The following is a 26,750-nucleotide window of genomic DNA, read 5'->3' as shown; positions in this document are numbered from 1 at the left end:
TGACTAGACAATGTAAACTTAAGTTTTCTTTTGGGTCAGCATTTGTAGATGAGGTTGAGTTAGATATAGTTCCTTTGGATATATGTGGAATTGTCTTAGGATGTCCTTACTTGTATGATAGAAAAGTTATTTTCTATAGAGTTGAGAACACGTATCTACTTGTTAAAGATGGAATTGAATACTTTGTAAGGGCTCATAAGCTCAAGAATAATTACACTCTCATAAACTCAGGGTAGATGAAACGAATTGTAAATTCATGCGAACAATTTTTATTGATGGTTGTAAAGGAAAAGAAACTTGATAAAACAATGTATTTGAGGGTTGTGATGCTAAACAACAAGCTGATTTTGAAAAATTTGTTTCAGAATATGATATCTTATTTCAAGAACCTAAAGGTCTGCCACACAAAAAGGAAATAGTGCATGATATTAATTTGCAGCAAGATGTTCCATTGCCTAATATCGGAATGTACAGGTTGTCCGCTTTAGAGAATGCAGAAATCAGGAAGCAGGCATAGGAGTTGCTCGAGAAGGGGTTCATCAAACCTAGCACATCACCATGTGGGTCTCCAATTGTTTTGGTGAAAAAGAAAGATGGATCGTGGAGAATGTGCATTAATTACCGAGCACTGAATAAGATAAAAATAAAAAATCGTTATCCCCTTCCTCGTGTAGATGATCTATTAGATCAGTTAAAGGAAGTTGTTTATTTTTCCAAGTTAAACTTGCATAGTGGATATCATCAGGTCATAGTTGCAGAACAAGATGCATGGAAGACTGCTTTCCAAATAAAGCAGGGATTGTATGAGTGGCTAGTTATGCCTGTTGGCTTAACTAATGCTCTTGCTACTTTCATGAGAATAATGAATGATGTTCTCAGACCTTTTCTTGATGATTTTGTTATTGTATATCTGGATGACATTCTTATATTTAGCAAAACGTGGGAAGAACATTTAAAGCATGTTAAGTAGAAACTAGATGTTTTGAAAAGAGAAAAATTTTATGTTAAACTCTCAAGATGTGAATTTGGAAAAACATCTTTGAATTATTTGGGACATATAGTAGGGGGTGGTGAATTGAAGATAAATCCCTCTAAGGTGGTAGTCATTGTAAACTGGCCTAAACCCAAATCTGCTATAGAAGTTAGAAGCTTTTAGGAGCAACACAATATTGGAGCAAGTTCATTTCTAACTTTTCCTTAATTACAGCTCCCTTACATGCTTTAACAGGATTGAACAAGGTGTTTCAGTGGGGAGGCAAACAACAGAAAGCCTTCGACACCTTGAAAGAAAATATTAGTACAACACCAGTACTATCACTACCTGATCTTTAAAGACCATTTGAGATCCAAACGAATGCCAGTGACTATGCCATGGGAGCAGTGTTGATACAACACGGTAAACCCATATGTTATCATTCTGAGACATTTAATTCTGCAGTAGTTAACTATCCCACATATGATAAAGAATTGTATGCATTAGTACAGAGTGTGAAAAAGTGGAAACATTACTTAATGGGCAAAGAGACAGTTATACATATTGATCATCAACCACTTCAATATCTACACTCCCAAACTAAGTTGCAGCAATCAATACACTACAGATGGATGGGTTTTCTACAACAATTTCATTTAGTCATCAGATATAAAAAGGGCATACACAATAAAGTTGCAAATATGTTATCTAGACCCATTATAAATGCATCCACTATACTTAAGCATAATTGAGTACTGCATGAGAGCAACATTGAACAATATGCTCAAGATATAGATTTTAGAGATGTATATGCAACTTTAAGTCAACGCAAACGGGTAGAAGAATTGGATTATAACATTAAGGACCAACTCTTGCATCATTGTGGGAAGCTATGCATTCCACAAACTGAAAGAGTAATGATAATTCGGGAAGCACAAACTTCTCTAATATCAGGTCACTTTGGTGTAAGTAAAACGATTACACAACTGCAAAGATTTTTTTATTGGCTAAAAATGAATGAGACGGTTTCTAGATATGTAAGAGGGTGTACCATGCGTGCTAAAAGCAAGCCCAGCAATAGAAAACTAGGCTTGTACACTCCATTACCAGTTCCTTCTCATCCTTGGGAAAGTGTTTCCATGGACTTTGTTGGAGGACTGCCTAAATCTAGGAAAGGTCATGACTATTTATATGTTGTTGTGGATAGGTTCAACAAAATGTGTATTTTGATACCTTGTAATAAATAGATTACAACTGAACAAACTGCAAAGTTGTTCTTTCAGCATGTATGGGTTCATTTTGGATTACCCACTTCCATTGTATCTGATCGAGACACCCGATTTGTTGGGAAGTTTTGGTCGAGTCTGTGGGAACTGATGGACACCAAACTGAAGAAAAGCACAGCCTTTCATCCACAAATAGATGGCCAGACAGAAGTAGTCAACAAGACAGTGATCCAGTTGCTCAGAGGCTATTGCAGCAAGCATCCCAAACTTTGGGATGAACATTTGTGTTATGTGTGGCATGCTTAAAACTGAGCAAAACATTCTTCTACACAGAGATCTCCTTTTGAGACCTGCTTTGGTTTCACACTAAGGTCTCCCTTGGATTTTATCTTTGGTAAAGACATAGCAGTTGATGGACACAGTGACATGGACAAGGAAACCAATTTCATTGAACAAATCCAAGAGATTCACCAGGCAGTATAGGAACAGCTGGAAAAGATCCAAGCCAAATACAAGGCAAGGCATGAAAAGCATCGGATGGAGCATAGTTTCCAAGCTGGTGATCAAGTCTGGTTGTACATCAGCAAGGAAAGAATGCAAGGTGAAGATAAAAAGCTAAAGCCAATAAGGTATGGACCTTTCAAGATACTTGAGAAAATTGGTGAGAATGCTTTTCGCCTTGATTTACCAACTTACACGCACATCTACTCAGTTGTTAATGCAGACAGCTTGAGACTATTTGAAACTTCATTAATTGAAGATCCTGAAGAGCAGAGTCAATTTCCTTCTATTGATGATCTGTTACCTGAATATCTTAATGAATTGCAGGAAGATATAGTTCTAGACAGGAAGGTGAGGACGACGCATAGTGGAGATGTTGAGTACCTCGGGATTGGACTCAAAGGTTCAAAGCAAGCAGTGCAAAATGGATAGAGATTGGAAAAGTGAGACAGTTATACCCTCAATTAGTCGATGCTTGAAAACCAACTTTTGGTGCTCCAAAAGATTTTTGAGTGGGAAGGCCGTGATCCAAATTAGATCCTCAAACACTCTTAAAAGTTTCCTAAACTCTGTAAAACTCATACCAAAGTTTCAAAGTGCTATGGATGTCGAGCTTATCAGAAATAACCTCTGAACAATGGCAATTTCTGGTCAGCATGGAGAAACAAGGACCCTAGGTCAAAGCATGCAGACTATTGGCCCATGGTAACCGCGTGCTAGCGCAAATTGGCAAAATGGGAAGTCAGATCCAAAAACAGAGGCAGTTTCTGATACGCGATTGTCCCCCTCAGTGAAGGAAAGCCCCGAGTGCTTGGTCACAGGGAAAAGCATAAAACTGTATGGAAATCACCGATTCCGTCATAAGGCAAGTCCCATGCTAAAACTGGCAGGATATCGAGAGGCCCTCAAGCGGTAAGTGGGTTCGATCAAGTCCCACCTGATTCCATACAACCGGTGACACGCATCCAGCAAAAAAGAGAGAAAACCACTCTCATCACGCGGGTAAAGTTCATGCTACTTACTCGCGCGATATGGACGGAGACCGTAGGATCTGGAGGCCCCAAATCAACAATGGAGAAGCAATCCGGTGGGTGACCAGACTCGACAGGGAAATAGGCTGAGGCGGATAAGATTTGAGATCCAGCATGACCGATGAGTTGGCAGAGGAATCAGTTTCACGGGCAATCTTGGAGCAATGGAAATAACGACTGTTCAAAGAGAACTGACACTCAGTTCATGAGGAAACAGATGGCCACCTCTCTGTGAAGCATTACAGTGATGATGACGCAGAGCAGGGGAATTCCAGCGGACAAAGGTAGGAGATCTAGTGAGCCAGGAAGTAGATACAAACAATCAGGGAGAAGATTAGCTTTAAGCCATGAACAGATAGATAAGCAGAGGAGAAGGAGAAGTAGGGAAATAGAGCAAAGAGAGAGAGAACCAAAAATTGTAGAGAACAGAGAAGTCGAGTTGACCTGTAGAGAAAAGGCAGCATTGAGCAGATAGAGACAGAGAGAGTCCGAGAGTCTGTGAACTCCAGAAAAGGCTTGAGAGGTTCAAGCAACTCCTCTGTGTATACCTGTCAGGTATTGAGTACAAAATTAGACTCATACCACTGAGACCAATTGAGGTCGAGATTCAATAAGGGGAGTCTGTGTACTCTAGAGACTTGGGGAATCCAAGTACAGTCCTACTAATCATTATCTGTTAAGTGAGACTCAATTTGAGCTCACTGTTGTAAAACTCTGCTTTTTAAGACACAATAGAAAGGCCACCACTGAAGGCTGGACCAGGAGACGTAGCCCGGGAGGATTGGGTAAACTCCTTATTAAATTTGTTGTGTTTATGTGTTTTCTTACTGTGTTCTCTTACTATTTCAGTGTTTGTGTATTTCAAAATCTTATCGATCTGTTGCATAAGATAACATAGGCACACCCCAACACTTGAGTCTGTAATACCTTCATTAATTAACTGAGATCATTCACGAATGATTTCATATCACTGCTCCACCTAAACAACCGAGATGCCTGCCCAGCCAAATCTGAACCCTAACAATAGATAGCCACAACAAGTATACAGTGCAGAGACATCCTATCCTGCTTATGTTGTGGAGATTCAGGAAATCAACTTGAGATCTGGAAGAGTACTCCCGGACAACCAACCTCTACCTCCACCTAGGGAGAGTGAGGAAGAAATAGAGGAAAGCATGCCTAAAGTAAATCCACTACCCTTTCCAGAGAGATTAACTCATGCAATCCAACCTACCACAGAAGAGACTGAACTTCTGGGAGAATTGAAAAATCTATGTGTCAAAATTCCACTTCTCCAAGCCATAAAAGATGTACCTATTTACAACAATTTGATTAAGGAGAAGTGCTTCAAACATCCATGGAGGCGAAAAAGAGACACAACTACCATTAATGTCATTGGACAGCTGTCCGACTTAATGCTGGGGCAGGTAATTTGTCCGAAGTATTTGGACCCTAGAAGCCCTATAGTATATGTGCACATCAATGGCACCATTGTCCCACACACTTTGATTGATCTTGGGGTTGCCATTAATGTGATGACTAAGGACACCATGCTCAAGCTCAATCTCCAGGGTTCATTGAGAAAGACCACAACAATCTTGCAACTTGGAGATCGTTCCAGAGTGACCCCTGAGGGAATTATGGAGGATGTGATGGTCTCCATTGACTCTTAGGAGTACCCTACAGAATTCCTAGCCCTCCAGTCTAAGGCTAAGCTTACTGGTTAAGCTCTCATCCTTGGGAGGCCCTAGTTAGCCACTACTAATGCCTACGTCAGTTGTAGGGCTGGAAATATGACTATTAAAAATGGGCAAATGTCCAAGCAGTTAGTCATGTACCCTCCTGCTCAGCCATCTCTAGAACATGACTTACCTTTATGGCTGGAAGAGGAGGATGAAGATGAAGTTTATTAAGCCCAACTCTATACCTTAGAAACAGCCATGGGAGGAGGATAATCGGATGAAAATGATTTGATTGAACACATACTCCAAATTCCAACTCCCAGCACATTGTGCTTAGAGGAAGTAGTAAAGGAAACCAAGAACAACAATCATATTGATATATTCTTAACTGATTCAAACCCTACCCGTGTCAAAACCATGGAATTCGGACTTGAGTGAACCTTGAAAATCAACCCATCTCTTACTGTACACCAAGAAGAAAATTTGTGCAACATGCTAAAGGAACATCTAGATGCCTTTCCTTGGAGTTACAAGGAAATGAAGAGAGTTCACCCCTCGAGGTGTACTCACCACATTTATATCAAAGAACGTTGCAAACCTGTCCAACAACCCCAAAGGACAATGAATCTATCTCTCAAGGATAAAGTCAAAGAAGAACTGCAAAAGTTGCTAGATGCAAGATTCATTTACCCTATCTCAGATAGTGAGTGGGCCTCTCCTTTGGTATTGGTTCCAAAGAAAAATGGGAAGTGGAGGATTTGTGTTGATTACAGAGATTTAAACAAAGCAACAAAGAAGGACCATTTCCCTCTACCTTTCATTGACCAAGTGCTAGATGGCCTGGCAGGGAAAACGTTTTTCTCTTTCCTAGATGGGTTCAGTGGGTACAATCAAATCCAGATCAGCCCAGAAGACCAGGATAAAACCACCTTCACTTGTCCTTGGGGTACTTTCTCCTATAGGGTCCTTCCCTTTGGCCTATGCAATGCTCTTGCCACTTTCCAGAGAGTAGTCCTGAGTATATTTGTTGAGCTAGTCCATGATGCAGTAGAGATTTATATGGATGATTTCACACCCTATGGGTGTGATTTCCAGGAGGCTTTGTCCAACTTAGGTAAGGTGTTGAACAAATGCATTGAAATGAACTTGTCCCTTAGTCCCAAAAAATGTGAGTTCTTGATGACTACAGGGACTATTCTAGGTCATTCAATATCCTAGCAAGGACTACAGGTGGACCCAAACAAAATAGCCATCATCCAAAGGGTCCCACCTCCACAAAAACAGAGAGATGTCAAAAGTTTTCTAGGTTTAGTTGGATACTATCAGAGGTTTATAAAAGACTTCAGCAAGTTAGCTTCTCCTTTATTTGGGTTGTTGGCCAAAGACTCTAAATTTTTATGGTCAAAAAGTTGTCAAGAGGCCTTGGACACCGTGAAGGACAAGTTGACCACTGCACCTATTCTCCGAGGCCCAAATTGGACCCTTCCTTTTCATATATATGTTAATGCCTCACACAAATCCATAGGAGCAACTCTAGGCTAGATAGATGACAAATTGTGTTATGCCATTTACTTTATCAGTAATAATCTGTCAAAGGTTGAACTGAACTACACAGTGATAGAAAAGGAGCTCCTAGATGTTGTGCATTCATTGAACAAATTTAGGCATTACATTATAGGTTATCAAACATTTGTACATACTGACCACGTTGCAATTAAATATTTAAGTAATAAACATGATGTGAATGCATGGATTATTAGATGGTTACTTTTATTATAGCAATTTGATCTAACTATTGTTGATAAGCCTGGTAAGGAAAATGTTGTTGCAGATTTTTTGTCCATATTAACTTTTCCTACAGGAGAGGAAGGGATGGTTGATGATCATTTTCCAGATGAACTCTTATTCACCATTTCAGTTCGCTCTCCATGATTTTCCGGCACAGCAAACTAATTGGTGTCTGCATAGTTCCCACCAAATTTGTCCTCCAAAGAGAAAAGCAAGATTGTGAGGAAGAGTGCCCCATTCACTTGGATTGGGGGAAACCTCTTCAAAATAGGCCCGAATTAAATTATGAGAAGATGTGTCAAGGAGGAGGAAGTCTTTGACATCCTTCTGACCTGTCATGATGGGCCTTGTGGAGGTCATTTTGTAGCCAAGAGGACAACATTCAAGGAGTTACAATCTGGTCATTACTGGCCCATTCTTCATCAGGATGTGAGAAGGTATACTAGTCAGTGTGATCAGTGCCTAAGGATGGGAAAGTATACTCCAAGGGATGAAATGCCTCTGCAACCTCAAGTGACTTTCGAGCCATTTGACAAGTGGGGCATGGATTTCATTGGACCAATTGACCCTCCATCCAAGAAAAAGCAGTACATCATTATGTGCACTGACTACTTGACCAAGTGGGCTGAAACCAAGGCAATCAAGGCAACAACAGAGGAGAAGGTAGCTAATTTCTTAAGGGAAAATGTATTTTACAAGTTTGGGTACCATAGAGAACTGGTCAATGATCTAGGAAGCTAGTTTACATCCAACATGATTGAATACTTGTTAATCCAGTACAAGATCAAGAATAGAACCTCCACTCCCTGTCACCCACAAGTTAATGGGCAAGTGGAGGTGACCAACGGAGTGTTGGAGGGCATTCTGACTAAAGTGGTTAGCAGTAGCAGAAAAGATTGGGCAGATAGATTAGTTGAGGCCACCTGGGCCTACAATACCACTTGGAAGACCACCATTGGATTCACCCCCCCATGAGTTGGTCTATGGGAAAAAGGCCATGTTGTCCATTGAATTTGAGTACAATACATTGAGGATGGCAGCCCAACTAGATCTAGATCTCATCAATGCACAAAAAGAGAGATTTCTCCAGTTGAATGGGTTAGATGATTTTAAAATGCCGACCCTCCTGCACACAGAGGTGACTCAGATTTAGAAGAATATCTAGCATGACAAGAACATCAAGGAAAAACAATTTCAAGAAGGCGATTGGGCTTTGTTATATGATTCCAGATATAAAGACTTCAAGGGCAAGTTAAGGACTAGATGGTTAGGGCCTTATGTCATAGAGAGATGTCATGATAATGGTTCAATACAGATTAGAACCATAGATGCAGAGGTTATTCCTTTACTTGTTAATGGGCACAGATTGAAGGTTTACAAGAAGTCACTGTCAAAGCAAGAGTTCATTGATGGCATTAACAAAATAGTGATGGTGGTGGAGCAAGTCTCAGCTCTTACCTCATCAAGTCACTGAAAAAAAATAAAATAATAATAATAATAAATAAACAAAAAATAAAATAAAATAAAAAATAATAATAATAATAATAATAAATAAATAAAAATAAAATAAAATAAAAAAATAAAAAATAAAAATAAAAATAAATAAGAATAAAAATAAAAATAAAAATAAAAATAAATAAAAATAAAAATTAAAAATTAAAATTAAAAAAAAAAAAAAAAAAAAAAAAAAAAAAAAAAAAAAAAAAAAAAAAAAATTAAAAAAAAAAAGGAGACTCAGTTGAAAACCTCCATAAGGCACCTGAGTTCCACTGTTGGGTTGAAAACCTCTTGAGGTGACCCAATGGTGTCAAAAAAAGAAAAAATATCTCTAGGTGAAAACCTCTTTTGAGGCACCCAGGGCAAGCAGCTACGATGAAAATCTCTTGGAGGCAGACTAGTTGCTTTCAAAAAGAAAAATAAAATAAATAAAATAAATAAATGAAAAAAGAGAAAAAAAACTTTGAAAATATTGTTTGCAGTTCAGCAGAAGGAGGATCAGATTAACAAGAGAGAATCAAAAGGGACCTTTCCAGCTCATATTTTTATTTCTCCATTCATTATCCTTCATCATTCCATCATTCCCTACATTTTTCTACTCATTTACCTTAGTTTGCAAGGGTTTTGTGTTTTCTACAGGATTCCCTGAAAATCTACAGGATGATCTTGTAAGAATTACAGTGGATTGGGAATCTTAAAGGAAGTAACCCTAGAGCAAGGGAATGACCTGCCCATGTCAAAAAAAAAAAATCTACTTCACCATCTCATCACCATACCTCTCTCCAGCATGATCACCCCTACATTCATCCAAAAAAAAAAAAACAGTTTCAAAAAATTTAAATTACGGTTTTCAAAGAAAAAAAACAGAGAAAAGAGGATGAAGATAGAGAAAAAGGGGACAACACCTGTAGGTTGTTTTCCTCATTCACAAATTCATAGACCCCTTCCCTTCTCTACCCATGCCAACCATCCTCATGCTCCAGAAGTGGAAAATTATTAAAAAATTTGAGGGAGAAGTAGCTATAGGACATCCTGTAGGAAATTTTGTAGCATCCTATCCCACAAAACAAAAATCATAGGTTGCAGTCAAATTCAAGCATGGAAATCCAGAGGTTAAAGAAGCTCCTCCAGAGCCTAGCAGCAGCATCAAGATCATCAGCATCAACATCCAAGTACCTTCACATCAAAGAAAATCATCAGAGGACAATAAAAAAAACAAGGGAGAATAGCACATGCAGAAAACACACAGCAAAGACTTCATCCTTCAACAAATAGCATCAAAGCATCATTACCACAGGTAAGTATCTCTCTTCCACTCTCTTGTTAGCACCATATGATCAAACATGTAAAAGTTGTGAAAGAGTTGGTTTATAAGCGAAAGGTGGCCAGTTAACTTGGCCACCTTCATTCAGTCAATGAGGAGAAAGCAGTTAGTCCTTACACATGTGGCAGCAGTCAAGTCAAGGAAAAGGAGAGATGAGGTTGAAAATAGTTAAGCTACGAATGCCCAAAGTGGGAGTTGATTACAAGGTGAGCAGAATTATGATGTGGTAGTGGGACCAACAGTCCAAGGATGGATACTCGAACCTTGGCTTCGAGCACACAACCCCACTCAAATCACCCATATGAGGAAATAAACGTTGATCCCCATGCATATAGACATTCACATTCTCAAAGCTAGACACTAGAAAACTTGATCTCAACCCTAAATAAGTCAAAAAGAAAGGTAGAATTCCTTTTTTCCAGCGCAGGACCACCTATAAGATCCTACACGAGATCCTACAGGATTGGCAGTGAGCAGTTTTAAAAGGGAAAAGCAGAGTTTGGCTTCATCAAGCAATGGTAAGGAGGTAGGCTCTATACTTCCCCACATTTTCCAGGTGAAAAGAATATAGAAAAGCCTTCTAGTTTATTGAAAAATATTACAGTCTAGGGGAATTGCATACAGAAAATTATCATTTAAAATTCCTCATTCATTAAATTTTGTATCAAACATATACACCCCTCCATCCATCAGAAAAAAATGACAGGGGGATTTAATATGAGGGAGCCTATCAACATAGTGAGGATTCATCAGCACCCTCCTGTACTAGAGATATTCACAAGGCATAATTGGATGGGTTTCTTTGAGAAATTGATGGGGTATGATGATGAAGTAGCTAGAGATATTTCTCTCTCCCTCATTCCACTGACTAGGACCCATGCCACTGTTGTGGTGAAAGGCCTCTCCATCGAACTCACCCCTGAAATCATAGACAAAATTACCACACTTCCCTTAAGAGTTCCTTGGAGAAAGGAGGATAAGGGTAATATCCAAACTGCAAAGAAAAAATTCTCTTTAGAAGGAGAGGAGGCCATGGAAGACAAAAATGGAGTCAGAAGAGAAAGCCTACCATATCCCTAGAATGAAATTAGCTACCACCTTATAAAGTATATCTCATGTGAAAATAGGTACAGTGTGGTATATAGATATCAATTTAGGCTTCTCCAAGAGTTAAGGTTTGGAGCAGATACACCTCCTCAAAAGAGACTTAGCAATCCCTTATTCCTTCTTCAATCAATGATGGATATGAGCATTAAGGTGCAGGAAGGAAACCCTCAACAACTAGCCCATCATGGGTTAATTAGAATTATCATAGAAGATGCCCTCCAAAACCTCAGAATCCCTATCACATGGGAAACTTTCAGAGACATGTAGACAGAGGAAGATATAAAAGCCCTTGAATATGACAAGAGCCCCACTGCCAGTGAAAGGGATGAAGAAGAAACTGAAAAGGAGGAAGAAGAAATAGAGAGGGATGAAGAGGAAATATATGAGGAAGAATAGGAAGAAAAAGAGAAGGAAAGTGGTGAAGAGACAAAAGAGGATGCAAAGGAGGAAACTAATGAATAGAGTGAGGAACTAGAGGGAGAAGAAGAGGAGAAAGACAAGAGTGAAAAGGAAAATGAAAAAGGGGAGGTAGAAGACAAGGAGGAATCACCCAGGGTATCTCCAAAACCCACTGAGAAAGAGGCAGCAGTTGTCCTCACTACCCTTAGTACCTCTATCAAACAAAAAGGGAAAAGACAGAGACAAACTCCATTGTACTTTGGGACAAGAAAAAGTACAAGAATAAGGAAGGAAAACCTCAAACTCCCACCAAGGTACCTATTAGCATTGAAGACTCGCTCAAACAATAGGACAAGATGGCTCCTCTTATGAAAACTCAAGGAGAAGGATCATCAAGACAAGCCTCTCCAAAGTCTCCTATCACTTATGTTAGGAGGCCTGTCACTAGATCTACCTCATCCAAAGGAAAAGGCCTCCTACAGGATACACAAAATGGCCTACAAGAAGCAGAGGCAATCCTACAAGAAACTCAAGAATTGGAAAAAGGAGGAAGTTTGCAAAAAGAAACAAAGAAGGAGGATCCAGAGCTAAGGGAACCTAGTCCTCAACCTAATCTTAACTCCTACTATAGGTTTATTGAAGGGGGTAGGGTCATTCCACAAAAATTTTCCATCCCCTTATTCTTTGAGCTTGAGAAAGAAAGGGCAAGAACACATAGATGGATGCAGATTGCCAGATCCAAAGGAGTGGAGGACATAGGTCACATGGAGGAGAAATTTAAAGAGATGGGCAGAGAACTGAGCAGCCTCAGGGACAGAGAGGTAATGATGAAAGCTCAGTTGGAGGCAGAAAATGCATGGTTAAGAGGACAACTACAACAAAGAGAGAATAAATTGTCATCCATGTCCAATCTATCCTTAGAGGCAATCTAGTGTAGGATGCCAGCTAAGTCCTATGCATTATACCTTAAGGAACAATGGTTGTAGTTCCAAATCAAGAACCTAGCACAGAGAGGCACTATGCCATTCCAGGATTATAGACTATTCATCGATCTTTGTGATCAAAGCACATTGGAGGATAGGGCTAAACTATCTGAGTTCTACCTACATAACTTAGCCTTGACATATCTGAATGTATGGGACCCTAATTCAAAACTAGGGGACTTACAGTTGATGGCTTTGGCATCATGGATGAGCCATGAGGAACCAAGGGCTACAGAAATGAAGAAAATTATGGCAAGGGAAGGAACAAAACCTCTCATGATAAGTGTTGAGCAGTCAAATCCAATGGATGTCATCAGCACACATAACTTGATTGCAAATGACCCTCAACTTTCACCTAGGTACCTTGCTGCCCAAGAGCAAGCAATCACACACTCTAAAGACATGTTCAGGATGTTAGGGAATGACAGCATGCAAGCTTTGAAAATCAGAGAGTACCATTCTCCTCAAAGAATGAGAGAAGCATTGAACATGACACCCATGTACAAGAAAGCTCTCCAAAGAATCAAAGTCAATTGGATTGGCTTGAGACTCAGTCCACCACTGCTCTTAGGAATGTTGGAAGGAAGGAAGGAAGAGGAAGAAAGAAAGCAGTGTGAGGAGATAGAAAGGAAGGCGGGGTTTTATGCACAGGAAGAGGAAACTATAGCAGAAGCATGGGATGTCAATGAGGCCACTAGAGCAATGAAAGACATGGATATTGATTGAGTTTCTCATAGGATGAGAAACACTTTCAGTAGGGGGTGATGATGAGCCTCATCATTGGATAAATATATGGACCTTAATCCACCTCCTACCTTAGTTAAATCAACTCTTCTCACAATTTATTACATATTTTGATTGCATTTTGTTTAATGAGATGAGTCAAAGTGAGATATTATGCCTAGTGGACTAATGTGCATTAATTGCAGGTTTTTGAAAGAAAATCATGGAAAATTTGGCTAATTAAAGGTTGAAACTCGAATGAGACAAGAAGGAGAGATTATAGGAGGTAAATCCTCTTCATTTACTCCTCACTCATTCGAATATTCCTCCATCAATCACACTAGCTCGGAGTACAAGCAGCCAAGTCATGGAGATGAAAAGGCAATCGAGCAAGTGACATTTAAAGAGCTAGTTTATCTCTAATTTTGGAGTTGAGCCTCCCTAGATTTAAGGGAGTCGATGGAGACTTCAGTTGTATAAATAAGGAGGCCTAGAGCCTCATTAGGATTTGAATTTTTGTTGTAAAAACACTAGTTTTCAAGTTCAAGACTTGTGGAAGACATTGCTATGTAATTTTCTGTTTTGAGAATGAGCATGAGCTTTTCCTTGATCTAGTACTGAGTTAACTCAGAGGGTTGAAGCTCTTGGGTTAGGGCCGAACCCTAGCAGCAAAGGTTCCTCTTCTTCTATTTGTATGCTTAGATTGATTCCATAGATTAATGGTTGAATTGTCTTTAGAATTATTTCATTGCAAGTAGTGTAGATTTGATTATTTTGCTTCCATTTGTTCTTTACTTCAGCAGTATCTTAGAAGAGATAAAGGAACATCAAAAAGTTGTTAGTAGGTGGATTTGGCCTCACTCCTTCCTTCAGGGATCATGGTGTTGGGGTCTAGGTATGAACAATCTATTCACCCTTTTTCCTACATTAATTTATCAATCCGGGTGCGTATCCTTTTCAAGGCAACACACAAAGTATATGCAGGGGCGAGGTTACCATCCATCATAGACCAAGGGTTCGTGATTAATATTCAAGCATTGATGTAAAACTAAAATTAACTACAGTACTCAGGAAAAGAAATTACAAGAAATAACAATCTGCAACAGCAACCATAAAATGATAAATGACACACAACAAGAACTACGCGGCACCTAATCAAAAGAGCGAGCCCAACTATCTTATCAGGGCTGCATTAATCACAGTGAAGAGTGGAGCAACAAAAGGAGTGATATATTATTAACTGGAAGAAAACTATTACAATATCGATGGGGCATCCCCCTTTTATAGGAATAACCTGTCTTTTATACAAAGCGAAGGAGAACAACATCCATCCCCAAAACCAGGTAACCGTCTACCCCAAAATATACATCAGTTCAGAACAGCACCAGCACCAGATGAACAAGATCATAGAATGGTCCAAGAATGGTTCAGGGACATCTGCGACTCCAGCTACACGGCTTCCTTATGGCTGGTTGTTGCTGTGAATTGCGGATCTGCTGCGAGACGCTGAAAGATTGGTACTTGTTCTCCGGAAGCTGCAGTCAAACATGTGTTTTAGTGTTGTGAATAGGCAAAACCCCACGACTTTACTTCATTAATAAAATATTCCAATAGACAGGAAAGGGGTAATTACCTTGCAGATTTAGCATAGTAAATACAGATGAATAAGTGCAAAAAGGAAAAAAAGAGGGATGGAAATGCAATAGAAAGATAGCCCGATTTGGTGCCCAACATCTCCCCCCAACTAGCCTTCTACATGTCCTCATGCAGTTCACCGCCTCCGCAGGTCTGGGTTATGCAGACTGTTGGCTTCCTGGAGCTGAGTGAGATCATATTCTTCAGCCATCTCTGTCCCTGGAACCTTAAAACCTTCTGAGAGGAGGATTTCCTTCCACCAATCACCTGGAACATTATATGTTGGGGTGTAATTTTCCACTGGCAACCAGATGGTGGGGAACTGGAACTGGATCCCCATCCACCGAACCCCACATGTTTGGATGCACACCACATACCTTGGCACTCTGCTGAGCGCTCATGCAAAATTCGGTGCTCCAAACGGTTCCCTATTCTGGACAGCTATAGGTGACATCATCCATCTTTTCTGACAGCAATCAAGGGCTTCATCTTGAAATGTGACTAATTGTTTGACACAAAGATCAAGGCACCATTTTTGTGTTCTTAGCATTCTTTCCTTGTTTCCTACAATTCCCAAAAAGGTGTTGTGTTTAGTGAACATGGTTATTGACCTTTCATGTTCTCCTCTTACTATAAAGGGCTTTGTAACCTGATTGGACTCAAATGTATTAAAAGCCTTCTGCCAACTGATCTGATTAAAAGTGTAAGAGGTGAGAGCCCTTAAATGAATGTCTCCCACATATGGGACTGGGTTGAATCCTCTGTCCATGCACAGTAGATACCCATGCATGTAAAACTCACACATCAAATGCTGAGTTGGCAAGTCATGGCTCCTCAATATGCGGAGGAATTTTACACCATCCTCTATTTCATAACTAATTTCATTCTTGATGCTCTCCATCCAGAAGAAAATAAAACGTTCATGCAAGAATAAAGAATAACAAGAAGCAAGGGAACAACATGCCATCACCTCTTGTGCTAAGTTAAACATCTGATCATTATCAACTTTCAATTCTTCCACTTGCCTTTCCAGCTACTCCATCTTGAGCTGCTGCTTCGCATGCCTCAACCTCATGACATCTAGATGCTCCACATATTCAAAAATGGTTGTGGAGGCTTGTTCTTGAGTTCTTTTTACCTCGCTTTGATACCATGCTGCAATGGATTTCCAAGTCTGCACTTCGGCTATTAGGGCATATTCACGGTCTTCAAACAGTTGCTCGACTGGGTTTGTTTGAGTGGCAGAAGAAGTTGTGGCTATCTGGACCACCTGAGTCCCTGCTGTTGAGCCTTGAAAATGTCATTCATTTCCATTACACTTTCACTATTATGTCCATTATATCACCTCCATTTCACTACTATGTCACCACATTCATCCCACTTTCATTATCATTGGGCCACATTTATGTTTTTCCAATCTTTATTAATTCTAAGTCTTTTAAGTGAATTTGTGGTTAAAAATTAGAAAATAATGTGCATATGCTTATACCTAACAAATGGGTTGAGGTTGTTGACATGTGTAGGTTGAAAGGAGACTTCTAGAAGACCCTTATGTGGCACTCTAAGGCCAAATTCGAATTTGGTTGGAAAGAATCATGGGATCATGAGGATATGTGTCACATCTCCTAATTGTATTGTAACTCTAAGAAGACATGTGTCTTATCAGTTCCTATTTTGATTAGGACTCTAGAGGTAGAGGGAGAGATTCATGGACTCTCATTAATGAGATGGCTCTCATCTTTTTGTATAAATAGGAGATCTCTCTCCTTCATTTGTTAGTCTTTTTAGTCTATTTTAGCTTAAGCTTGTTTTGTAGTTCTTCCTTGATGGATTTTGAAAGCTTTGGAGAACTTTGTTGTACTTTGTACTTTTGAAGAAATTGAATAAAGCTTTGATGTTCTCAACATGGAAGGAGATGTGAAGTAGATGTCATGGAGCATATTAGGATGTAAGGTAGAGTAGATTTCATTTTGTAAATATTGCTTTGTAGAATGTAAGGTAGATTAGATTTTTCATTCATGCAATTTTAATTCATGCAAGTGTGTTCAATTTTGCTTTCATTTCATAACTAGTGGCATGTGTGATCATCTTGTCTATGTTGCTGACCTTTATTTTTCTGCAGTTTGATTTTCATTAGTATCATTTCTTTAACTTGCACTTTACTTTCTGCTCTTAGATATCAAGTTGTTCATCTATTGATGGTTCTTTTTCCATAATCAAATAACTTTATTGGAGCCAAAATATCACTTAGTACAGCTTGGTTTAGTTTGCTTTAAGACTCACATTGCTGACTTGTTCATAACTGTTCTCACATGATAAATCTAGCTGAAAGGCAAAAAGGTTAAGAAAAGGTTAAAGTAGTGTGATTTGTCTCCTTTATGTAGTGTCACTTAGATTTCACATTGCTTAGATTAAGTTGAAGAGTTAAAATAGTGTGAGATAGTTGTTCTCACTTTTAATTGAATTTAATATAGATTTCATTTTCATTTTAAATCAGCAGCAGAGATACTGGGCCGATGTCATTAGTCCTTTATTTGATGTCTTTATTTTCCTTTAAGCATTTGATTTCATAGGTGGTAGAGGGCCCCTTCCTTGTATAGTTGTCATTTTATTTTTGCATTTTATTTCACCATGTATATTAGCTGTACATAAATTGCTTTCAAGTTGATTGTAGATTAGTGATGCACATAGCCTTTTAATGAACTAATGACGTGATAGAATCATCTTGTCCTTTTGCTGAAGCAGCAAGGATATTGGGTCTCATAGTCATTCTCTCATTATTTGATTATTGCATTTTATTTCGATTGAACTAGTTGTATATTTACACTTTTGTTTAAATACTAACTCCATCAATAACATGTTTTAAGTTGCATTAAACACTTTAGAAAAGCAACAAGAACAAAACCCCAAAAACAACATAAACTATAAAACGACGAAGTAAGAGAAAGGTTAACTAAGCACATATGGTGCACCACACTTCATCAATTTACGATACCCAGATTGATAATTTATGTAGAGAAATTTAAGACGTTAAATTGACTAGACATTTATACCCCCCAACTGAAGCTATTGCATGTCCTCATGCAATATATATTACATTAACTCTTTTGATCCTTGAGCTTTGGCTTAACTTTGCATGATATCATTTGATAACTTCATATTTCTGCAAAGTGTTTTACTTGAATTGCAACATGGTTGGTTAACCATTTTTTTTCTTTGTTGTTGCCTTCTACTTTGATCTTTGAACTTTGCATAATGATATTTTGATTATTGTTGCAAAGTATATCTTTATTGGATTGCATGATGGTTGGTTCTTGTGTGACAACCATGATTTTGTTTGTATCCAATTTATCCTTTAAGCACTTTTTCAAAAGCCATTGTATGCTCATAATAGCAATGTAATAATTAATATATGTTGGAAGTATGTGAGCTCCTGAATATGATATGGACATGGAAAGATATGAATATGAATGTATTCCCCCCCCCAACTGATGGTATTGGCAATTTTATGAAATGAGGAAGAGAAATGTTTTTCCAACAATTATCATTCTAGCTTTTTATGGAATTCTATGGTCAAAAGTTAGAAAATGACGTACCTTCACTTACCCTTTGGAATGGATGAGTTGTATGTGTGGTGGCTGAAAACTTCTGATCATATTCTTCTTCAAGTGGCTGAACAAGAGGAGTCATGGATAGAGAGATAAGATGACTTTTTATTGCTTCTACTAAAACTTGCTGAATCTGCTCCAAAATGATGAAAATAATAGTCTTCATGTCTTCAAAATTCATTGGCACAATTCCTACTATGTGAAAAGATGTTCTGATGTCGAACATAGTAGGAAATTTTTGGCTTAGTGGCCATTAATGGATGCCACTAGTCAACACGAGAACTCTCACCATTGATGGCAATGAGAGTCAAGATGCCCAAACACATCTTGCTAGGTACGAATGAATTTGCTGAAGTCGAGTCACCTAGAAGATCTGACGAACAAGGGACATTAATGTATTCCCATTGTTTGTCAGCATGAGGACTTGCCATTAAGGCATGCAAACCTCAAGGTGTTTTTACAAAGAACTTAGACTCAAAGGACTATGGACTCAATAATTTGCATTGAAGCAGGGCTTATTTGCGGAATGAAAATGACAAGGAATGGAAGATGAAAATGGAAAATCGAAAACGGCAATGGAGAATAGAAATGACAATGGGCAATAAGCATGTGAATGAGCTTCTTGCTTTTATTTGTGGGTTATGAATGGACAAAAAGAGATGGAAAGTGTATGTGAATGTAAATAGAAAATATGGAGTGAAATGAGGTGAATGGTTTATTATGAAGTATGGATGTGATGGATGGATGTGATGGAGACAATAGTATCTGAAAGTTTTTTCAAGTGTTTGGATATGATTTTGCATCATCATATTTCCTCTTTGTTTTTGATCATCCTCTTATGAAACAAATTGGTCTCTTAGAGAGACACCATTCTCTTGTAGTCATTTGTCCTTCCTCCTGGAACCTGCAAAAAAACTAATACTTCTTCTGCAATGGACTGTAAGATTATCAAAGGAGAGAGATGGCCAATCTCTCTAGTTATGATATTTACACACAAAACTAAGAATTTGTATTAATGAAACAAGTTCTCAAAGGAAAAATCAAAAGAATTTATACCTGATTTGGAATTAGTGCCTCAAGTTGATGTTGCTTCTTTTCAGCAATTTATTTCATTATTTGCCATTTCAAACTCAAATGATGGATTTCTCATTGTGTAGATCTTGTTGAGATCTTTCCAATGGTACTTAAATCATCAAAATCTGATTTTGTATGAAAAAGTTAGGCTGATTTGAACAATGAGGTTTTTCTGGCTGCGGAATTGGAGAACAGCTGCGGAATTGGACTTTAGCTGCGGAATGTGCACAGTTCTGTAGCTAAAAATCTTGGATACAAAGTTAGCCATTCATTTTTCATCATCAATCCAAAATTAATCAATACCTTCAGAAAAGTGAGCAAATAACTTATTCATTTCATTGATTCAAAAAAAAAAAAAAATTTCTTTACATGCAGCGACTCAGTGTGGCGACTTAGTGATAACACATAATTTGACTTCCTTTTGACCGGGGTTTTTTCCATCAAATTTGATCGAATGAATAGGACACCATCCATGTACCAACATTCCCCCAGCTACCCATGTGACTTGTTTTGCTTGATGACACCTGCAACCTAGAGTTTAACAAAACAATTGCGGAAAGTTGGGCTAGCTGCGGAAAGTTGAGCTAACTGAAACAGTCAACCATCAGTTTTGAAATTTTTTTTTCATTGTCTGCAAGATCTGGTTTCAGAACGTATAAACATTGTCTTCCCAGTATTGTTCCCTTTTCTGGAATGATAATCCGGTAAGCCATTATGTTATGTGCAGCTGCAGCAATTTTGCGATTTCGCATGAGAGCCTCCATAAATGTTTTTATTTGATCAACATCAGTTACAGGTGACAAATGAGCTTGGAAAGTACTTCTCTTTTCAGTAAAAGGAGCACCGTGAACAATCCCAAGGATCCTGTCCAATTCATCCAAGGATTTATCATTGGACTCCATAAGACTACTCTCACAACTCCAAGTTTGTGGACTATTACCACCTGAAATATGCATGCATTCTGACACTTCTGGTATCAAATCCTCTTTGTGTTTTGCAATAACATCCAACTCTGTTTCTTTCCCAATTCTACTTATGTTTCCATCTAATTTTATTCCATTTTCTCCCAACATTTAACCGGCAGTGACGAAACATGCACAGATGGGTGGCAGCGACTTCATGGGATTTAATGACAGAGAGTCGTGTTCAATTGGAATACGTCTCTAAACAGGTTGAGTTTAATAAGATGGAAGGTGTGTAATCGGATTTCAGATGCCAACATACAGTTGATTCCCAATTAGAATTCCTTTCCTCAGGCACGCGGAATTGAATCACGCATTCAAACTATCAGTTAATCAATTCAAATCCAGTTTTTTTTTTCACGCGGCGGCAAAAAAGAGGCTCCAAAGAACCAAAGATTTCTCCCAGACCGCCACAAATTTCTTCAAACGGTTTCTAGGTTATCTAATTAACCCACCTGGCAAAAAACCCCATGTTTTAGTTTTTCTAAATTCATCTCTGTTTGGTCAAATCGAACGTTTGAAGTTTGACGTTTTTTCTGTTGTTTACGCATTTTTCCTGAGTTAACAATTCTCTGTTCTGCATTCTTTTTGAGTTGATGTTTTTATTGCTGCATTTTTTTTTCTTGTTTGATCTACTATTCTGCAGGTGTATTACACAGGTTCAACAATTACAAGAATCATCATCAATTATTGCTTCCTGAACATATTGTTTCAATAACCGATTGCCAGATGCCTGAGATACAGCAAGAACACCTCCTACTCTCCATGTTCCAGCCCACATAACATTGCCCCCGGCTTGCTCAATACGTTCCCGTTCATCAACCCTGTTAGGCTTGTGATCTTTAGACAGAGGGACAGAGTTTGAAGAATTGGGGCGACTGATAGTCACAGGTTATCTGAAACGTTTCCAAACAATTGCTGTAGTGATTGTTTTTAATAATGATACCTTGCATTTTTAAAACAACGACTTAAGAATTTTGTTGAACTTACAGCTCAGTTTGTTTATATCACAGGTTTTGTAGGTGGCAGAAATCTAAGTGGCAGCAATTGAGCTTATTGATTCATTCTAACTCAGATCAATCTCCAAATAATTATGGTGAATGCTGAACTCATCCCATGAAGTAGACCTGTAATCTGATGGATATAATGGCAGAGGAAATTGGCTCCAACAGTAAGAGGATTTGACCCCTGAAATAAGATAAAATTCAGCTAACAAATTTGTCCTTTTGTCAGCAAATGTAATCAGCTTACATGCTCTCGCCCTTGGAGAAAAATGACTACTCTGCCCTTAATAATTTAATAGATCACCAGAAGCTACCTTCAAGAATTCAACCCTCTGTTTCTAATAAATAATGTAGCTATCCAAAGGTGAAATCAACTCAGAAATCTGCCACTAAATGATGAATGCCTCCTACAGGAACCAACAGGTCAAAGCTTGAATAGGGAGGCATATTTCTTGTTAAGCCCATAGTGGAAGCTAGGAATGGAGATAGCCATAGATTGCTTTTCTCTTTTTTTTCTCTGAAATTGTAAAATTTTATAAAAATGATTAATGATTTTCAATTTCAGGCAGCAAATACTTCAAGAAAAACATGTTAAAAATAGGACTTTGATTGAGGTCTTAGGCTGGTTTTTCATCGATCTGAGTTGGGTGACTAGGATAGGATCCATGTCGGGACAATTTTGAAGATGCCCATGTGGTCGGTTTTTTCATTGAATGCTTGTAACCTGCTAAACCATGAAACAGCTGCGGAATTCACAGCTAGCTGCGGAATCAGGGCAGTTTCCGCAGCTAAGTTGCAAAACCTTATTAAAACAAGATACAGTGTTTTGAAGACCACTACAAAGCATAACCAGACAATTTTGGACAATTTGAACCTATCAAAGCAGTTGAGTTTCAATTTTTTCATCATTTTTTTTTTATTGAATCAATTGAAATGTTGAAGTTTATTTTGTCTCCTTTTTATCTTTTTTTACATAATAATTCTTTTTCTGATCCTCCAGATCACACAAAGTGAAAGAGGAGAGCATACTCAAGAATTATTAACTTTTTTTTTACATAACAATCATTTTTCTGATCCTCCAGATCACACAAAGTGCAGGAGGAGAGCATACTCAAGAATTGTTAATTTTTTTTTCAGATGTAAGAAATAAGGTCTCCTAATTACACTTCCCCGGCAACGGCGCCAAAATGTCTAGTCAATTTAACGTCTTAAATTGCTCTACATAAATTATCAATCCGGGTATCGTAAACTGATGAAGTGTGGTGCACCATATGTGCTTAGTTAACCTTTCTCTTACTTCGTCGTTTTATAGTTTATGTTGTTTTTGGGGTTTTGTTCTTGTTGCTTTTATAAAGTGTTTAATGCAACTTAAAACATGTTATTGATGGAGTTAGTATTTAAACAAAAGTGTAAATATACAACTAGTTCAATCGAAATAAAATGCAATAATCAAATAATGAGAGAATGACTATGAGACCCAGTATCCTTGCTGCTTTAGCAAAAGGACAAGATGATTCTATCACGTCATTAGTTCATTAAAAGGCTATGTGCATCACTAATCTACAATCAACTTGAAAGCAATTTATGTACAGCTAATATACATGGTGAAATAAAATGCAAAAATAAAATGACAACTATACAAAGCAGGGGCCCTCTACCACCTATGAAATCAAATGCTTAAAGGAAAATAAAGACATCAAATAAAGGACTAATGACATCGGCCCAGTATCTCTGCTGCTGATTTAAAATGAAAATGAAATCTATATTAAATTCAATTAAAAGTGAGAACAACTATCTCACACTATTTTAACTCTTCAACTTAATCTAAGCAATGTGAAATCTAAGTGACACTACATAAAGGAGACAAATCACACTACTTTAACCTTTTTGCCTTTCAGCTAGATTTATCATGTGAGAACAGTTATGAACAAGTCAGCAATGTGAGTCTTAAAGCAAACTAAACCAAGTTGTACTAAGTGATATTTTGGCTCCAATAAAGTTATTTGATTATGGAAAAAGAACCATCAATAGATGAACAACTTGATATCTAAGAGCAGAAAGTAAAGTCCAAGTTAAAGAAATGATACTAATGAAAATCAAACTGCAGAAAAATAAAGGTCAGCAACATAGACAAGATGATCACACATGCCACTAGTTATGAAATGAAAGCAAAATTGAACACACTTGCATGAATTAAAATTGCATGAATGAAAAATCTAATCTACCTTACATTCTACAAAGCAATATTTACAAAATGAAATCTACTCTACCTTACATCCTAATATGCTCCATGACATCTACTTCACATCTCCTTCCATGTTGAGAACATCAAAGCTTTATTCAATTTCTTCAAAAGTACAAAGTACAACAAAGTTCTCCAAAGCTTTCAAAAGCCATCAAGGAAGAACTACAAAACAAGCTTAAGCTAAAATAGACTAAAAAGACTAACAAATGAAGGAGAGAGATCTCCTATTTATACAAAAAGATGAGAGCCATCTCATTAATGAGAGTCCATGAATCTCTCCCTCTACCTCTAGAGTCCTAATCAAAATAGGAACTGATAAGACACATGTCTTCTTAGAGTTACAATACGATTAGGAGATGTGACACATATCCTCATGATCCCATGATTCTTTCCAACCAAATTCGAATTTGGCCTTAGAGTGCCACATAAGGGTCTTCTAGAAGTCTCATTTCAACCTACACATGTCAACAACCTCAACCCTTTTGTTAGGTATAAGCATATGCACATTATTTTCTAATTTTTAACCACAAATTCACTTAAAAGACTTAGAATTAATAAAGATTGGAAAAACATAAATGTGGCCCAATGATAATGAAAGTGGGATGAATGTGGTGACATAGTAGTGAAATGGAGGTGATATAATGGACATAATAGTGAAAGTGTAATGGAAATGAATGACATTTTCAAGGCTCAACACCTACTTCAACTACTATGGCTTGGGACTTTTTAGCATGCCGCTTGTATTTCTTCACCTGCTTCTGCAATTTATGTACCTGTTTTCTCAACTTTTTAACCTTTGTCTTGAGCTACATTATTTCTCTGAATTGTAGCTGGTATTTTTGTTTGACAGATAATCTTTGTTGCTCACACAACTCCTCCCATTCTTGCTTAACAAAAACTTCTTCAGCTTCTGCAACTAGTTCAGCTGGAGATAAATCCCCCAGGAAAGCTTCTGCTACGCTGACTACTAGGTTTCCTTCCATTGCCCATTCTTCCTCAATTATTTCTTGTTTTACGGCCTTCTCACATGGCCTTACCACTGGCTTATTCATCGGGACTGCTTCGCTTGGTCCTTCCTCTTCGCCAACAGTTTCTTCCTTTTGTTGTGTGATCACTACGACCGGTGGTGCCCTTATGAGATGATCACCCGTTAATATTTCTACTAGAACCCCTCCAGGTTCCCGTACCTCAAGGACATCTGCCAATTCTTTCCTTTCAGGCTCTGAGATGCTTGTCGCCTAGGCAACAACTATCCCACCCGGTTGTAATCTTTGTGATGTTTCAGGCTCCTTTTCTCCGAGCTGTCCTTCAAAAGGGTCCTATTGGGATTCCACTGTCAACAATCATTCGGCACCTCTTCTTATAGTAAACTTGTCAAATTTCAAAGCAGGAGGAATGGTAATATCGTCTTCTGTGCGCCGAGGGGAACAAGATACCTTCGCTCCTCTTGGGATAGAAGAGAAAAAGGAAAATTGGCAGGGATCTTCATTCTGGCCTTCGACAATTCTATTCTGGGTCACATTCCTTGCTTGTCTAGTGTCTGGTCCCGAGGTTGACGCTGGTTCTTGTGGAGCAGCACCAGCCTCATGCCCTAGTTCTCCTAGAACTTCCTCCATAGTTTCCATGGTTCTCCCAGCTCCGAGCTCTTCTCGTCCTAGTTTGTCCTCCTCCATTGGTTCTATGGTCGGGGTGGCCACGACCTCTTCTTCATTCGGACTGTCTTCCTTCATTGGTTCCACGGTGGCAGGAGGTTCTTGTGGGGTACCTTCGGCCGCAATATCAACCAATTCTCCCATCCTTGCTTGTTGTGGTACCTCTTCTGTTGTTTTCATGTTGTCGATTTGCTCTGCTAGATCCATAGTTGACGCTGGTTCTTATGGAACAGCCTCGACCGCGGTACTAGTCAGCCTTTCTATGTTGACTCCTCCATCTTCCATCAGTTCTGCAGTTGCAGCTTGCTCTTGTGGAGCAGCCTCCTCTTCAAGTTCTTCGGATTCCATTTCCATCTCCTTTGGCTCCTCTTGGTCAACATAGTAATCTCCTTCTCCATATTCTTCCTCCATTGCTTCTGGTTTATCTTCTTTGGCGGCCATAGCGGTTGCTATCTCTTCCTCCGTGGAATCCTAAAATAGCTCCCACTAAATTAGAATCCATCTAATTGCATTCATCACCAGAGCTGGACCATCTTGTGGTGGGTAATGACCGCCATCACCTGTCGCGACTTTTGAGCAGAATGTGCCATTAGCTAAAGACTCCTTAGTAGGAAATAAGGCACATTTAATGAGAAGGCCTAATCAGAGGTGAGCTAATATCCGGAGATGATATTTAAACACAATGGAGTATCTCCCCTCATAAGTTATATACTTTATTACAAACTCTGCTACCTCTCCCCATGGATGAGGTAACGAGTTTCAGTTGTATCATCGCCCCTTTTAAGTAATGTTTTCACCTGCCTGCAAAAAGGCTTCAGGAAACTCCAGGAGGGAATTTCTCCTCAAAAACCATATCTGTCCATTTTGAGGGAGCCCGCTAACTTCTGCAATGGCTTCCTCCGTAACAGGGACTTCTATCCCGCAGACCCGAGAACTTTCTTCTTCCAGATTGAGTGCGAATTCCACTGCAATTGCCTCATTGGACCCCCTTAACCTGTCGAAGTAGACATCCCAACCAGCATTTTCAAAGACCTACCATACTTCCCGATTGTTTTGAACTCTTGTTGTGTCTTCTGGCTCATGCCACACAGATCGTCCACCCATCATTGTAGAGGCAGGATCAGCACGACAAATATAGTTAGATGGCAGGGGAAAATGATAGGGACCCAAACCATTGGTAACAGTAATAATGTCATGGTCACCTCGGGAAAAAGGATGGTAACAGTATTGTACGTCTGAAGAAATCTCAGAGAATGATGGCGAGTTATGGTAGTATGGTTGGATGTTTTCAATGGTTCAATGCGGCGTGTTGGGGAAGTGACCAGTTATACTTTTT

The sequence above is a fragment of the Pinus tabuliformis genome, chromosome Q (assembly GCF_031772625.1).
Source record: "Pinus tabuliformis cultivar Carrire ecotype Pingquan chromosome Q, CPIR1, whole genome shotgun sequence".
NCBI classification, from domain to species: domain Eukaryota; kingdom Viridiplantae; phylum Streptophyta; class Pinopsida; order Pinales; family Pinaceae; genus Pinus; species Pinus tabuliformis.
Note: the sequence above shows the minus strand (reverse complement) of the source record.